Genomic DNA, 13,851 nt, shown 5'->3' with positions numbered 1-13,851 from the left:
AATCGGTTTTTATGAGTCTTCTTAATTTTAATCCCAGCACAGGGTACATACACATTGGAAGGGCTAATGAGGACTGGTGGTGAGCACCGAGTGAGTGAGTTCTTTTTTAACATTTGCTGTTTTTCTGGTGTCCCACAGGGATGAGTCATGCTGTGCACGCTTAGGAAAATGAACGACTTCTCTGTGAGGATGAGAAGAGAGGAGTTTGTCGACTGAGGTCCAGATCTCAGAGCCCAGCTGCAGAAGGGAAGGGGGAGGGCGGGGACCTGGCATGGGAGGGCAAGGAGTGTGTCATCTGGTTTCAGGAAGGGAGCCCAGATTCTGAACTAGTCGCTCAACTTACTCTGAAAACTTAGATCATTGTTTAAAGATTTCACGCAGTTCATACTCCCACATCTAAAAGCCTTTTTTAAGTCTACAAAGTATTGTTACTTTTTTTGGCAAGTTAACCAGCACATATTTATTAAGAACTCAATGTATGTTTTACACATTTATCTAGATTGTGGGTGGATACAAAAGAAACATTAGGTGTGTTTCTTATCTGCAAGGTAACCTTGAGGTTGTAATTTGTTAAGAGCAAATCCTATTCATATTAATTAATTAGAAAAATTGCAACTCTTTATATGACTTTATGGCATTAGACTCACCTGAAGGGCATGATAAAGCATTGATTGCCAAGATCCACCCCTCAAGAGTTTCTGATTCAGTAGATCAGGATTAGACCAGAGAATCTGCATTCCCCAAAATTCCCATGTGATGCTAAATGTGGTTCTACCACACGTTTAGAACCACTGCTCTGTAATGGTTCTCAACCCTGGCTGCACATTAAAATCACCTGAATTTTTTTATTAATTAAAAAATGTGTATTGGTGAGTAGGCACCAAATCCACAGATGTATATTTAATTGGTGCGGGGTGGGGCCCAGTCAAGTTCATAATAATGTCCATCTACTGAAGAATGACTGTTCTCTTACTCCTCAGAGTTAGGACTCCCAAAGTGTTGTTACGTTTGATTAGTGGTTTACACTTTTACAGCTCTGCTGATGTACATTTCATCTAAATAACTGTCAGTATGTACGGGAAGCAAAGAAGACCATAGGTATTCAGTTTCTAGAATTTGATTAATAAATACGTAGCAACTTTTATCAGTAAGGCACTATAGCTGCAGGGGACTTAAAGAGTAAGACATCAAACCTGCCTTTAAGGAGCATAAGAAGAAGGAGGGGGATGGTGTAGCTCAGCAGAAGACCTCATGCTTAACACGCGCGGGGTCCTGGGTTCAATCCCCAGGACCTCCATTAAAAAACAAGTAAATAAATAAACCTAATTCTCCCCAACAACAACAAAAAATTTTTTAAAGGAACATAAGAAGAAGAAAACTACACAAAGACAAACCAGCTTAGCATAAGGGCCATAAAGCTGCTCCAGAATATGATTGGAATTTGTGGGAAGCAGCCATCACAACTGCTTATGGGGTGGGAAGGGGTGGTGGAGAAGAAAGATTTTCCAGGTAGGGTTTTGAAGAGACGGCTGCGTTTCGATAGGCAGAATTGGGGCAGCAATTCAGCCAAAAGGCACCATAACTTCGCTCGGGATTTTTTGAAGTATTTCTCAGGGTGACTGGTCCTCAGGAACCAAGAAATTATTAAAGAACCATATACATGAAAGGCACTTCAGTCCGTTCTAGACACAGAACTGGTAAAGAGAGATGATATATATAATGATTTAAAATGCAGCCTGTCGGGGGAAGGGATAGCTCAGCGGTAAAGCACGTGCTTAGCATGCACGAGGTCCTGGGTTCAATCCCCAGCATCTCCATCAAAATAAAAATATAAAAATAAAAAAATGTAGCTCATTCTCTTAGAGGGCTAATTAAGATAGAGGCTGAACACCTGTAAAGAAACAGGTGTTCATACAGCAACCCTGTTCTAGGTCCAGGGCTTTCTTTTCTGGTGACTTCCAAAGCTCATTTGATAACTGTGGATACAAATAAAGTTATCCGTTCTTGACATTGGCCTCAAGAGCTAATGAAAAGTAACCCCAAGGCTGAAATTCTGCAGTAGGATAGTATACTGTTTGTAGCTCCTTATTAGTAGTAGAAAACATGTATGAACCCAGACATAGAATAAATCATTCGGTTTGGGAGACTTTCTTTTAATCAAAAAGAAATTTTAAAAGTAACTGTTAAGGCTTTGTTTTGGTGGGAGATAATTAGGTTTACTTACTCATTTATTTTTAATGGAGGTACTGGGGATTGAACCCAGGACCTTCCTCATGCTAAGCGCACACTCTACCACTGAGCTACACCCTCCTCCGCCTTCTCTAGGTTTTTTCTAGTGAATATTGTTTTATATTTTTTAAAAAAAGATTATTTAAAAAGAATGATTCTCATAGTTGTGGGAAAGTCTAGCGGGGAGGAAATAAAGGATGGAATGTTTTAAGAATCTTAAACGTAAGTAAAAAAAAAAAAAAGTGACAAAGTTCTTTCCAAAAGAGGAAAATGCCATCCATGCGTTTGTTCCTTTCTCCCCCAGTGAGCGAGGGAAACAGAACTGAGACTCTGACTTTAAGCAGGCAGAACAGCACCATCTGTCCCCGTGTGACCGGAAACCAGACTTTGTACAGATGTTTGCCCTCGAGGAAAGCAGTTTGTTGGCAGTCTGTAGGGAAGCAGTGAGCCACCCTTACCCTCCAGAAAGGAAAATAAGATTACCTTCTAAAAGTCAGACAAATAAACTCCACGCAAAGAATTAGCCATCTGTGGAAGTAACACTGAGAGAATCTTTAACGTCTCCCCAACCTCCAGTCAAGGTGACCTCCAATCAGTCTCAGGAACTGGCACGTGGGGGCCGTTAGGTAAGGAGAGCTCAGTGAAGTCTGTTCCTGGACTAGAACAGGGATGATCAAACTGGATCTCAGAGGAGAGAACCACTGGGCAAGACATTCTAGGAAGCCCGTCTCTGAATCCCAGAACCCAGACTTGCTGGTCATGGAGGGACAGGAGCAGCGCCCCAAGCTTCCTGTGGTCTGGGGCACTCTCTCTCACCCATGCTGGCTCCCTGGGCTCTGACTCCTTGCCACTGGCTGGGTTCATTTTCCATTTGAAGAATCCATGATATAAAAAAAAAAAAAGAATAATGCTGTGATCTTGTTACTTCTATATTTTTAAATATTTTGTTTAAAATAAAATAAAAATTTTTGTTTGTTTTTTGGGGTAATTAGGCTATTTATTTATTTATTTATTTAACGGAGGCACTGGGGATTGAACCCAGGACTTTGTGCATACTAAGCACACACTCTACCACTGAGCTCTGCCCACCAAATACATGTTTAATATGTGTCGTTTAGTCTTAATTACATGTTTATATGTACATGCATGTAAATACATGCGTTAAATACGTATGTTTAATACAAGCCAAATATATTAATAAATACATTAACAAACGTGTACTGAGCATACTAGGCACCTCTGCATCCCATAATCCATCTCATCCTCACAACGACCCTCTGATGTGGGCACATTTTCCTCATTTTCTTATGGAAGGAAACAGGCTCAAGACACTTGCTCCATAGAGTTGAGTTAGGAAGAACAAAGTTAACATTTGAATCAAGTCAGCTTCCGAGTTCCTGCTTTGCACGTCAGTGAAGGGACTCGGAAGGCGGCTAGCTCTGGTTGCAGAGGCAGGGCGCACAGCATTCACCTTGACTGATGGATGCTGTGATGGATAACAAAGAATGAGACTCTGTAGTCAATCCCAGGAAGAAGGCAGAACGTCCCCCGTGGTCTCCAGAATGCCCCAGGAGGAGGTGAGAGAACTCTCATGGCAAACATTGCAGTTGACCCTCCCAGCCTATCTTTTCCCTGTGGACACTGGAAATAAAGTTATCTGGAGTCCTTCATGGACCTGCTTGGTTACATAATGGTTTCCTAGCCTGAGTCTAGGACTATGCACAACTTGAGAGCTGGGGCTGCCTAACTCGGGGTTGGACTCCCACAAGCCTAATACAGAGCTGAGACTTAACATAGTGATCCTCAAAAATGTCTAGACAAATTTCTGTTTCAGTCAGCAAAATAAAGAAATCCAGTCACCTCTACTGAGAGATCTAAACCACAAACCATCTGTTTGTCACAGGGAAACACTTCCTGCGAGAGTAAGACTTTGACATTAGCCAGACTACTTTCCAGTAGTTAAAGGAACATGTGACCCCACAGTCCACTGAACAAGACTGGTAGAGACCAAGGCCAGGGCCTTGGGGCTTCCTCCTATCCTCCAGAATGACTGTGCCACTGCCTCAGGCCTGACCAGCTCCGTAGACCCGCTCCTGTCTGCCCTGCGTGGGTCCTGATGGGCACACAGGATGCACGTGCTTCATATGTGAACATTTTGTGGCCGAACAAAGATTCCCTACAACAAATAAGGGACAGAGGCTCCCATGGGTTAAGTAGCTTGCAAGGCTCATATTGTGGTGGCTTCTAAATTAGCTGGGATGCCTCATTCAGGGCTTGCTTTCCTTTTAGGAGCATCAACTTTCTACAATAGCCAAGACATGGAGGAAACCTAAATGTCCATAGACAGAAGATTGGCTAAAGAAGATGTAACATACATACAATGGAATACTACTCAGCCATAAAAAAGAACGAAATAACACCATTTGCAGCAACATGGATGGACCTGGAGATCATCATACTAAGTGAAGTAAGTCAGACAGAGAAAGACAAATATCATATGATATTACTTATACATGGAATCTTAAAAAATGACACAGAAACAGACTCATAGACATAGAAAACAAACTATGGTTACCAAAGAGAAAAGGGGATGGGAAGGGATAAATTAAGAGTTTGGATTACCAGATACAAACTACTATATATAAAATAGATAAACAACAAGGACTTACTGTATAGCATAGTGACCTATATTCTATATTTTGTAATAACCTATAATGAAAAAGAATATATATACATACATATATATATAACTGAACCACTATGCTGTACACCAGAAACTACCACAACATTGTAAATCAACTAGACTTCAATTAAAAAAAAAAAAAGAATACCAACTTTCCCTGTAACTTGAGACAGGCAGAGGATGAGCTTCACTTTAGGATTCTTTTCTGACCCTTATGCTCCCTATTTGAAAATGCAATAGCATTAACGACTCTAATACCCGATTTGTGTACAATACTTTATAGTTTGCAACAGATGTTATTTCTATGGGACCTGCCCAACAGCTCTTTGGCTAGACAGACCCATGACAGATGACTGGAGATTATTCAAGTGACTTGCCCAGAGTCATCCAGTGGGCAAGGGGCCAGGACCCTTCTAGGTTTCTTGACCCCTAGTCCAGTACTCTCCCCACCTACCTGCCCAGCCTCTTCCCATCCATGCACTGGTAGAAGTCCCGGTCAGGTTTGGAAATATCAATCCTCATGGATTTCAGAGAGAGCTTTTTAGAGAATTAGCTCTTGGTTTCATTGATTTTTCTCTTCTGATTTCCTGTTTTCAGTTGCATTCATTCTGCTCTTTTATTATTTCTTTGTGGATTTAATGTGCTCTTCTTTTCTAGTTTCCTAAGGTGGAAACTAACATTATTCATTAAAAAATCTTCTTTCTTTTCTAATATATCGAATTCAATGCTATACATTTCCCATTAAGCACTACCTTCACTACATCCCCCAACTTTTCATAAGATGTATTTTTAGTTTCATATCGTTTGAGATTATTTTAAAATTTATCTTGAGACATCTTTGATCCATGAATTATTCAGACATTTGTTGTTTAATCTCCAAGTATCTTGGGGTTTTGTAGATATTTTTCTGTTAATGATTTCTAATTAAATTCTTAGTGCAAAAAGCTAAAAAAGGAGAAAGGAAGAGAAAGGAAACAATGAAACTGAAAGCAGAAATTAATGAGTTGAAGAATCAAAAAACAATAGATCTGATTAGTAAAATCCTATTTCTTTAGAAAAGAATTAACAAAATAGACTGCTACCTATCTTTACTCAAGAAAAAAGAAATAAAGTACAAATGTACAAAATAAGAAATACAAATAGGAGAAATATCTGTTGAAACGGAGGATATTTTTAAAATCCTAAGGGACCATTTCTCAGACCTCTATGAAAATATTGAAAACCTGTATGAAGTGGATAACTTCCTATGAAAATATAATTCATCAAAATTTACTCCATTAGAGAGAGATAGTTTAAACGGACTAATCTCCCTAGAAGAAATAGAGAAAATTATCAAGAAATTTCCACATAAAAAAAGAGCCAAGTCTTAAGGTTTCACCAAAATTTCTTTGAAGATTTCAAAGGCCAGATAGTCACAGTGCTTCACAAATTATTCAAGCACATTGAAAATGCAGGAAAACTTCATAATTCTTCTTGTACAAGAGGGAGAATGCCAACGCTTGATAAAGATATTTTAAAAAGAAAATTATAAATATCCCTCATAAATATGCATGAAACATTCTAATTAGCATAGTAATGAACAGAAGCCAACATCACACTATGAAAATAACACAACAGATCCAAGGGGGACTTACTCAGGAATACAAAGTTGATTATGTATTAATAAATGAAATAACACACTGTATTTATAGATCTAAGGAGAAGAACTGTGTTTATTCCCACAAATGTGCAAAAAGCCTTTGACAAAATTCATTTCCTATTCCTGTTCAAAAGACTGAAAAAAATAGGAATTGATGGATACTTTTTAACATGTAAATACATATATGTGCACATGTACACACACAGAGAGACACATACACACACATCTTTGTTCTAAAGCCAGGATCTCATATAACGGGAAACACTGGGAAATTTCCACTAAGATCAGGAACAAGGCAAGTTTGCCCCCCATCCCCACTACTATTCAACGTTATACTGGAGGTAACAGCCAAGACAAGAGAATCAATTACAGGCATGAGATTTGAAAAGGAAAAGTAAAACCATCTCTGTTTTGCAAATGATATGAATGTACCCAGAAAACTCCTAGGGAATCAAGGATAAAACTAACATTTCAATAAAGTAGCAGGCTATAAGATTATCATACAGAAATCAATAGCCTTCGACTGTGCAATGACCAGTAAGAGTATATAATAGAGAAAATCCCTTTTATATGACAACAAAGAAAATTAATTACTCAGGAATAAATATAATAAGAAATCTAAAAATAAATACATGAGGAAAACTTCAAAATTAAAGGTAGACGAACACATGAAAAGACATTTCTTGTTCCTGGATAAAGTGACTCAATATTATAAAAAATGTCAGGTATCCCTAAGTTAATTTATAAATTTAATGTAATCCCAATAAAAATAACAATAAGATTTTTTAATAGAACTATACAAGTTGATGCTAGATTTCATATGGAAGAATAAACATGCAATTCAAGAATAGCAAGGAAAACACTAATGAGGCTGAAACAATTCATAAATGAGGCTGGAACAGTTGGTTAGCCATTTGGGGAAAAGATAAGATTGAGCTATACCTCACACCATATTCAACAATAAACTCCAAATGATCAGGATCTAAACGTAAACTGAATTCATGTAAATATTAGAAGGAAACTAGGTGAATTTCTCTTGAATCTGCATATAGAGAAAGGCTTGCTAATTAGGACTTAAAATCCAGATTTACGAAATGTCCTAAAATTTTTTGACAAGTTAAAATAAAAAATCATGGTTTTTCATGGCAAATATCAAAATAAGCAAAATCATGAGACAATCAGTACACTAGAAGAAAATATTTGCAACATCTATTACAGATAAAGGGTCCAAATGCCTGCATCTAAAATTGAGGGGGAAAGAGGAAAAAATCTAAAATACAAACGAAGGAAAACTGGCAAAAGATAATAAGCAATTCAAGAAATTATATATTAAAAGGTTTTCAACTTCTCATAAGAGAAAAGCAAATTAAAATGACACTGAAATACCATTTCTCACCTATTGCATTAGCAAATTTTAGTTACAACACACTCTGATGGTGAGGGAATGGATACACCAGGATCTCATACACTGCTAGAGGAAATGTGAATTAGTATGACCTTTGTAAATGGTAATTTGGCAGTATCTAACAAAACTACTCACACATTTACCTTGTGAATTAGCAATCCCATTTCTAGGGATTTACTCTGAAGATGTACTTCCAACAGTAAGAAAATACTTTGCACAATGTGTATTGTTGAGGTATTGTTTGCAATTGCTGAATATTTTCAGCAATCTACATGCCAGGCTTAAGACAGCTGTCTTAGTCTGCTCCGGTCACTGTAAAGTAGTAACATAGACTGAGTGGTAAACAACAGAAATTGCTTTCTCACAGTTCTGGAGGTTGCGAGGTCCCCAGTCACCATGCCGGCAGGTGAAGACCCACTTCCCGGCCTGCAGATGACCACCTGTCTCTGGAGGCTCACAGGGTTCCCTCTGTACAGGCTCAGGGAGAGAACACTCTTGTGATTCTTCCTTCTCTCCTCTTCTTTTAAGAGCACCATGATGGGTTCCAGCCTCACCTAAATCTAGTCCTCTCCCAAAGGGTCCCCACCTTTTACTACCATCACAACGGGGGTTAGGGCTTCAACACAGGAATTTTGAGAAGACACATTCAGCCCATAATAACAGTGGTTAAATAAACAGTGGTACATTTGCACAATGGAAGTTGAAAAAAAAAAAAAGGACAGGATTTGGTTTGTCCTTCTATTTTGTTTTTGTTTTTTGTATTCCACATATGAGTATTTCTCTCTCTGGTAGTGGTTACCAGAGGAGAAGGGGTGTGAGGGGCAGGTGAAGGAGCTCATCTGTATGGTGAGGGATGGAAACTAAATTTTTGGTGGTGAGCACACTGTAGTGTACCCAGAAGCAGAAATACAATATTGTATACATGAAACATGTGTAGTGTTATAAGCCAATTTTACCATAATAGAACAGATTTAAAGAAATTTTCAAAATTAAATTTCAAAATCTTAAGACAGCTTTCTATGAGTTGATATGATTTCCAGAATTTATTAAGTCTAACAACAAAAATGCGAAGTGCAAAAGGTTATCTACAGTATACTACCTATTGGATAAGAAACAAGAAATACTAATAAAGAAGGAGAAAGTAAGAAAACATACATGCATCTCCTCATTTGAGCATAAAGAAACACAGGCAAGGTAAATTAGAAGCTGAAATTGGCTACCTATAAGGCATGTCAGGAAATGGATGGTACAGAAGAAGTAAGAGTGGGAGAAAAAGACACTTATCTGAATATAATTTTTAATACAATCCAGACTTTTGGAACCTTGTTAGTATTTCACATACTCAAAAAAGGAAAATAAGTAAATTAGTTGTTTCACACACTCAAACAAGGGAAATAAGTAAAGCCATCAAGGATGGGGAGAATTTAATAAAACTAAAATTTAACACACCCCTACCTGCAAAGAAACCAAACTGCATATCAAATGAATAACATAACCACACTGAAGGCAGATTGGGGAAAGAACCTAGGTAATGTTTGAAGACAGTATTTGCACTATATTCCTGAGGCTAAAACCCTAGAACATTTCTAAACACTGAGCTCTAATTAGTAGGCTTCTTTTTCACAGAGGCAAGAATTAACATCTCTGAAGCTGCTTTATGTACATACTAGGACTGAGTAAATTAAAAAAAAAATTGTGTAAAAGTGGAAGCAAGTTTTCTGTCAGAGAAGGGAGTTGTAAATATGAAAGGAAGAATAAAATAAACCCTGTGTCTCGAATTGGAATTACAGCTCTCAGTATGAACTCATGGGAGATAGATAGATAGATAGATGATAGATAGATAGATAGATAGATAGATAGATAGATAGATAGATAGATAGGCAGACAGAGAGAGAGAGACAGATAGAAGCAAGAGAAGGGAGGGAGGGAGGAAAGGAGACATTAGATAAATAACATTGAAATGGATATAGCTGGGTGTATAATGGATATATAAACTCAAATTATGCTACTCCTATTAAAGATCAAGTTCTCAATAATGAGCCTTTTCCCGGCTCCCTACTTCACTCTGTTGGTGCATTTTCCTGTTCCTGTGCCTATAGCACTCTTCTTGTAAATTATCATTAACATTTTTTTTATATTTGTTTTACAATTAGCTTGTAAATTCCCTTGAAAAACCTGGTAAAGAATCTGATTTAAAATAGGCTTAATTTATAGATTAATATAGGTGGAATTGATATCTTTTGGCAGATTAATCCCTAAGGATTTCATATTTTCTATGCTATTATACACAGTATTTGTTTCAATTTCCAATCGTTTGCTGCTAGTTCACAAAAATGTAATTGATTTTTATACGTTCATATATCCTACAACCATGCAGAACTCACTCATTAGTCCTAGGAAATTTTTCTGTAGATTCCAGGAGAATTTTTGATGTAGATAATCAAGTCATCTGCAAATAAAGATAGTTTTAGTCCTTCCTTTCCAATCTGTATGACTTTCATTTTTTTTCTTACCTTATTACACTGGCTACAGCCTCCAGTACTGTGTCAAATAAAATCAGTGAGAATGGATGTCCTTGCCTTGTCCCTGACCTTAGTGGAAAAGCATTCAGTCATTCAACATTAAGTATGCTATTAGCTGTAGGCTTTTTGTAGATGCTTTGTATCAATTTAAGAAAGTTTTCATCTATTCCTGGTTTCCAAGAATTTTTATCATGAAGGGAGGTTGGGTTTTGTCCACTGCTTTCTTTGTATCTACTGAGATGATTGGATGGTTTTTCAATATGGTGAATGAGATTGATTTCCAAATGTTAAAACAATCTGCAATCTTGGGATAAAATCCACTTAGTCATGATGTATTATCCTTACTATAGATTTTCAGATTTGATTTGCCAACGTTTTGTTAAGAATTTTTGCATCAGTGTTTATGAAGGATACTGGTCTGTAATTTTCTTCTCGACCTATCCTTGTCTTTCATTATCAAAGTAATTCTCTTCATAGAATGATTTTTAGGGGGAAGGAATGTGTAGTTGTTCACAGTATCCACTTACTATCTTTTTAATATCTGTAAGATTTGTAGTAATGTCACCTCTCTTATTCCTGATATTGGTAATTTGTACATTTTTTTTCCTGATCAGTTTGGCTAAGTTTATCAATTTTATTTATTTTTTCAAAGAAACAGTTTTCAGTTTTTGTTGATTTTCTATATTGTTGTTTCCTATCTCATTGATTTTTCTCCTTTGATTTTTATCTCCTTTCTTTTGCTTGCTTTTGTTTTATTTGCTCTTCTTAGTTTTTTAAATTAGAAGCTGAGGTAATTGATTTCAGATCTTTCATCTTTACTAATATAGTTTTTTGGAGGGGGATTAATTTTGTTTTAATTTAACAGAGGTACTGGGGATTGAACCCACAATCACGTGCATGCTAAGCATGTGCTCTGTCATTGAGCTATACCCTCCCCCCCTTTACTAACATAGTTTAATGCTATACATTTCTAAGCACCACTGACTGTATCCCTCAAATTTTGATGTGTTGAATTTTGTTTCATGTTCTTTTATGTGATCATCAGTCAGGTGCAGCCACAAGAGGAGACAGAGGAAAGGCTCAGGAAAGCAAAAGTTAATTATGCTCCCCGGTCCTAGAAATAAGATGCACAGCATACCACACCATCATACAGGGTGTTCAGCTGCAGAAAGTAGGAACGAGGGGAAGGCTGAGGTTAGAATCTGTACTGGTTTTTTTGGGAGGAGTGTAATTAGGCTTATTTTTAGAGGAGGTACTGGGGAATGAACCCAGGACATGTTGCATGCTAAGCATGCACTCTACCACTTAAGCTATACCCTCACCCCAGAATCTTTACTGGAGTTTCTGTGGGACAAGCAAGGCAGGGCAGGATGGACAGTGTAGGACTGGCTAGCTTGAATAATTTCAGCAGGCTCTACACTGTAAGGGTTGCCTGGTATCTGGCCCGGGGTGATTAAGGTAGAGGAATATCGCCTCCTGGGGTGTGTGGGCCAGATAGGGGTGTGGCTCTGGACTGGTGTAGATCAAAGACACACTTCTGGTTGGGCCCTTTGCTATCTCAAGAATGAGTAGTGATCATGGTTGCACAACAATTTGCACAACTTATTTGCATCCTAATATTAAATCTTGCAGGCAAGGCCTCAGCTGGGGTGGACTCTTCCCACCCAGAACAGTTTTTAAGGTGTCAAAACATCATAATATACAGAAAATTAAAAACAAAAACAAGAGTTTTAATTTCCACTTAATTCAAAATATTAATTTCCCTTTTATTATCTTTTTAAAATTTAGACTTGTGTTAGTTTTCAAATATTTGGGGGTTTCCCATAGATCTTTCATTGATTTTTAATTTATTTCCACTGGGGTCACAGAATATAGCTTGTGTGACTTGAATCCTTTTAAGTTTATTGTAACTTGCTGAATGGCCCAGAACTGAAATCTGTCTTAGTAAATGATTTGCATGAACTTAAAAGGAATATGTATTCTGAAGTTACCGGGTGGTGTTCTACAAATGTCAACTAGGAGAAGTTGTCTGATAGTGTTAACTCTTCTGTGTCTTAACTGATCTTTGATTTATTCTGTCAATTATTGAGAGAAAGACAAATTCACAATTCAGAGATTTCAGTATCTATTTCTTGCAGTACATCAGCTTTTGCTTCATGTATTTTTAAGCTGTTATTAGGAGCATAAGTGTTTAGAATTCTTAGTCTTTGTGAATCGACCTCTTTATAAAATAACCCTGTTAACATTCTTTGCTCTGAAATCTACTTTGCCCAATATTAGCATGGCCACTCCAGCTTTCTTTTGCTTAGTGTTAGCATAATGTGTATTTTCCTATTCTTTCAACTTACTTGCATCCTAATATTAAGTCTTATAGGCAACATAATTTGGTTCTTCTTTTAACAGTCTGACAATCCTTGATTTTGAGGGTATTTAGACCATTTCCTATTTATTCTGGTTGTCCCATCTGCTCACTTCCTTCTTCCTTTTTCTGCCGTCTTTAGAATTGAGTATTTTTCATGATTTCACTTTATCTCCTATATTGGTTTACTAGCCATAATCCTTTATGTTATTTCAGTGGTTGCTTTGGGGGTTGTTTTAACTTATCACAGGCTACTTCTAAGTAATATTATACTTCTTCACATATTAACACAAGAACCTTAGAACAGCACATCCATTTCTACCCTCTTGGCTTTTGTACTGTTGTTACACATTTTACATTAACATGTTATAAACTCCACAATACATTTTCTTTGCTTTAAACAGTTTTCTTTTTTAATTGTGGTAAAATATATGTGACATAAAATTAACCATTTTAGCCACTTTTAAGTGCACAATTCAGTGGCATTAAGTACTTCACACTGTTGTGCAACCATGACCACTACTTGTCTCCAGAAGTTAGCAATCAATTCCCCTTAAAAAAAAAAAAGATGTAAATAATACGAAAATCTTCTATATTTACCAATGTAGTTTGTAGTGGTCTTCATTCCTTTGTGTAGACACAATTTTCTAACTAGGATTATATTCCTTTCCTCAAAGGACTTCCTTTAACATGACTTGTAGTGCAGGTCTGCTAGCGATGAATTCTTGCAGGACTCCTATATCCAAAGAACTTCACTTCACTTTAGTTTTTGAAAGAACTTTTTGCTGGGTATAGAATTCTAGGTGATTGGTTTTTTCCTTTCAGTACTTAAAGATAGTGCTCTGTTGTCTTCTTGACTTTCTTGACTGCTTTTTTTTTTTTCGTTTTCACATTCTTTTTCACTATAAGTTACTACAAGATACCGAATTTCGTTCCCTGTGCTATACAGAATTGATTCTGTGGTTTTTAATAAGAAACTTTATCAAACATTTGGGGGTTCCCCAGAGATCTTTA

This window comes from Vicugna pacos, chromosome 5 (assembly GCF_048564905.1).
Source record: "Vicugna pacos chromosome 5, VicPac4, whole genome shotgun sequence".
NCBI lineage: Eukaryota > Metazoa > Chordata > Mammalia > Artiodactyla > Camelidae > Vicugna > Vicugna pacos.
The sequence above is the reverse complement of the archived record's forward strand: the minus strand, read 5'-3'. Positions refer to the sequence as shown.